Source organism: Cupressus sempervirens, chromosome 5, assembly GCF_028749045.1.
Source record: "Cupressus sempervirens isolate cs-2001-9-10 chromosome 5, ASM2874904v1, whole genome shotgun sequence".
In the NCBI taxonomy this organism is placed as follows: Eukaryota; Viridiplantae; Streptophyta; class Pinopsida; order Cupressales; family Cupressaceae; genus Cupressus; species Cupressus sempervirens.
The window spans coordinates 1,001,379,803-1,001,384,640 of NC_143122.1; positions in this window are offsets into that span (position 1 = coordinate 1,001,379,803).

Below are 4,838 nucleotides of genomic sequence, written 5' to 3' on the forward strand. Positions count from 1 at the left end.
AACAAAAGTTTTTTAAAAAATTGAACTAATGAAAAAATTTAGGATTTGCATGGCCAAAATCAAAACATGATAAGGTATGATAAGGCCTATGTGGCCAAAATAAAAACCTAATGGCATGGAGTAGGTGGATAAGGCTCATGCATTGATGGAGTGGAGAGAGTAATAGAGGGAGAAAGGGTAGTAGGAGGTGGGAGCATAACATCTAGCCCATTCATTCGGGACTAGACTTTGTCAAGGGTGGGAGGGTCTATATCTCTATGTGACTCTGATTTGTTCTAGGTGAGCTTTGAAATTTTATAAAAAGACATTAGAAAATGAAATTTCATCTTGATCTTTGGCTTGAATAGGTCTTCTAGTAGGATGTTCATCTTGACTCCACCATGCGACACATCAATGTATCATTCCACTCCTTGATCCTCCATGTGACACATCAATATGCTATTCCATTGCTTGATCCTCCATTTTCACCTTAGCTATGCCCCCTACTAGTGATACCAATATCCATTGTTGTCCACCATGTTGTAGCATTGTAAATACCTACAAATCAAAGAAATTGTTTGCCCATAGACCATTTCTTGTTCCCTCATCAAGATCATAATCCTTCTCCACAAATGGAGTAAATATAAGCTCTTGGATATTCTAATGACCCAACTCCAATGAAAACTCACTCCTAGTCTCCTCCTCTAAGAAATCTATTGCAACTTGTTGTATAAGCCATTCTCCATGGAAAAGAAAAACATATTCAACATTCAAAGCAAATTCATATTGATTACCTTTGGATGATTATATTGTATCTAAATGTTAGTACCTATTACCTCACTAGAATCAAATGTCCTTGTTCATTTATTTCTCTTCTTCTCTCTTGTTTTATGTTATATATTAATGATTTGGATTATATTTGAACATGTCAGTACATATTTTTTCTCTTACTTATTGATTATATTGATTCTTTCTAGGATTGTTCTTATGAAAGTATCCTCTTTGATGAATACAATACCTTTTAACTCTCACAATTTCCTCATTTAATGAACAACGCTACCTTGAATTTAAGAAAATACTAATATTATATATAAGATAGATGATATTGAATGTGCATTATAGCTACTATAGTGGGTTTGTTTAATGTATTTGTGCATCCAATAGAAGTATAATCATCTAATTTCAATATTTCAATGTGACACTTGCACATCATTATGTGCCTAATGAGAAAGTGGTGAATAACTTAGTAGGAGAGGTTGAATTGGACCTTAGGCCAAATGGCATAGAAGATGTGCTCCATATCCCCAAAGAAGACACCTTCTATAAGATCATATTAGAAAGTGTAGCTAGGTGGTTCTGTGAGAAAATAGATGCAACATTCAAACTGGTCATAGAGAATTATTTAATTGAGTCAGCTCCAAGGGCCTGATTCTAGAAGATTTACATGAACAAAGGATATGTGATTGATGATATTGGATATCCTATTGTACTTTTGAAAAGAGTAGCGAGTTTTCCTTTTGCAAGAGATCACATATGATCCATTTAATAGAGAAGATCAGGAGCCATAGGAACATAATTAACGAGGCTACCATCATAAGTGAATGCATTCATGACCAACTACAAGAGATGAAAGATGATCCCAAGTTTTTTATGACTTCATATGTTGTGTGCCTATTGGTTGAAAGGGAAAAATATTTGGGTTTCACAAAATATGGGTTTATTGAAGACAACTAGTGATGACCTCATGCGGTTTATCCATAACTTATTAAGGAGACGTTAAAGGAAGGGAACCCTGAGTTCAAAATTGTTAAGGATGTCTTTATTTTTAGTCATTTGATACATTGAAGGTGATTATGACAAAAGGTTTTTAGTTTAAGATATTACATGAGTTTCTCAAATTGGATCATATTATATTTAGTTTTGCACCTTTACCCATATGAGTTTCTTGGGGTGTATCATATACTCAAAGAAGTTACCAAGATACCCATAGGATAAGTTGGTGCTTCTTAAGATTGGATGATAGTTGGAAAGTTCCTACAATAATATCAAGGAGAAGAAAAAACTTTTTTGGAAATTTCCCATATCCATTTGTACATGCACTATTACAAACAACAAGGCTCTTAGAATCTTTGATGTTGAATGAGAGGAAATGGAAAGTGATGCATACATGATCCTACTAGTTCTTTTTTAGCAAGATAAAAGGAAAGGAATGCATGCATGAGCCTTATCTCAAGGATCATTAGATCAAATTAAAGGGATGATTATGAAGTTTTGATTAGGGACTATTGTCATATGAATTTGGATTTGGGAGAATTTGTGTTTCAAATTGTCATTCCTACATGTGTTTGGGATAAGGATTTAGATAATGTGCTTGATCTTGTGTATAATAAGTATGAATTTTTCAAACATACAATGGAGAAAGATGAGGTGGATCTCTAAGAGAACGATGATATGTATCACCAAGAAAGGCATGTCTTAGATCTTATCCAAAGATGGTTCTGTAGACCATTCAAATTGGATCCAGTACTAGAGAGGCCACAACTTGCAACCCCATTGAAGATTTATAAGGGCAAAGGGAAAGAGATAAACATACCTACCTAGAAGCCTACTTATGCTTTGGGATCAAAGATAGTTTTCAAATAAGGACAATATTTTATGAGGTCAAAACCAAGGACATGAAGGGAAAGGGAAATAAGCATAAAACTCCCACTGAAGAAGGGGTGCATGAAGAAGAAGAGGAGGCTAATGTAGCTCCAAATAAACCCATGGTAGTAAAGTAGAAAGGGAATCTTAATTCTAGGTCTACATGTACCTCAGGAATATGTACTAAAAATAGGAGCCCAAGGAGATGAAGAAAGGAAAGGTGTATAAGAAAAATAGATCTAACATGATGCCTTTTCCATACACAAGTACCTTCCTAGAAGAGAGAGAAGATAAGGAGTAAAATCCTTTCGTAAGGAGGTACACCAAGTTGTTTCCACAAAGACCAAAAAGAGAAAGAAAATAGATGCCACTCCCCCTCAAAGACTAGGTGCATGAGTCAACTAAAGTAGAGAAGGGGGTTGGAGAGGAACTAGGTTTAATTATTTTTTACATTTAATATTTTGATTTCCTTCCTCTGCCTCTCAATGTGTTCTACAACCCATATTTTGTTCAAAGCACCCAGGCATCTACATATGATACCCAATAGCCAATGGAAGAAAAAGGAGTGGATAAGCCTATAAAAGTAGTGTCAACATAGTAGGTGACCTAGGAATAAATATTTATGGATACTTCTCAAGGTATATATACAAAAGGATAAGAATCTGGGGAGGAGATCACTAAGATAAAGATAGAAAGAGAAAGGAGAGAAGGAGGTTGAAGAGGAACTAGGTTTTAAAAAAAAAATTACATTTCATATTATAATTTCCTTCCTTCACTTCCCAGTGTGCTCCACAACCCATATTTTATTCAAACCACTTAGGTAGCTACACATGATACCCAATAGCCAATAGAATAAAATGGAGTGGATAAGCCTAGAAAAGTAGTGTCAACATAGCAGGTGACTTAGGAAAAAAAATTTATGGATACTTCTCAATATATATATACAAAAGGATAAGAAAATGGGAAGGAGATCACTAAGGAAAGATAGAAAGAGAAAGGCGAAGCCTTTGAGGAGGGAAAATAATATAAATGCAAGAAGTGGAGGAGCCTAAGGGAGATGGTTCTAAATATATTATTAAGGATTTGTTGCAAGTAGTTACTCCTCCTACTACTATTGTGTCTTAGGTACAATCATGGAAGACCACCCCCATGTTTACAATTATGGATGTATAGAAACTGGAAGGGGTGAGACTGAAGAAGAAGAAGAAGAAATGCACATCCATCATTGCAATAAAAATAGAGGTAATAGTTAAAATACACCCACCTAGGGCAAGGGAAGTATAGGTTAAGAAATAGGCATTGGCTAACCAAAGGTAGCCATCAAAGAAACAAGCTCAAGAAGGTCCTATGGACAAAAATCCACTATCTCTACCAAGACACGATGAGAATATCCTTGAGGGAAAAGAAGAGGAATGGTTAGATAATGTAGAGAAAACTAAATAAAGAGAGGCTCCCTTTACTAGTAAGGACCCCTTAATCTCTTACAACCCACTAACCATGTCCAAAAAATTTTATTGTTATCTACAAATATCTAGTGGAGGAAGAGGACATATACAAGTGACGAGGATGTGGACATGCTCACAAAAGAGAAGTCCTTCTAATATGAAAATCTAGCAATATGACACAAAGGATACCTTATCTCACACAAGATGTTGTTGTTCTAGAATTCTTTAAAATGGGGGGGGGGAGGGTGAATCAGTTATTCAAGGTCCAAATGCCCTAATAATACTTTTTCACAAATTATAGTGAATCCATAAACTTTTCATCCATCCAAGCTTAAATCAACCATCTTAGCAAATTATAGTAAATCAATATGCAGGGATAAAACATGCAAGATCAACACATGACACAATGATTTACGTGAAACCCAATTTGGGAAAAAACACCAGTAACATGTTACTTGATTTTCACTCTTCTAAAGTGATGCCCTGTTAAAGGCCTACCCTATTAAAGGCTTACAACACACTGTTAATGTCATGCCCAAACTATGTGGACAAGAACACAATTTTTTTTTTTAATAATTAAAATGCTCAAGTTGATAAGTTTGTGGTCACAGTTTAAGTATAGGTTCTCTACGTTACGTCTTAAGTTTAAAACTCTAGAGGAAGAATACATTGTTCATATTTTGAGACTTTCATTATTAGATTTATATCGATTATAAGTTACGTTATTACATTAACTTCACAATAACATACTAGAGTTATTTAGATAACAAT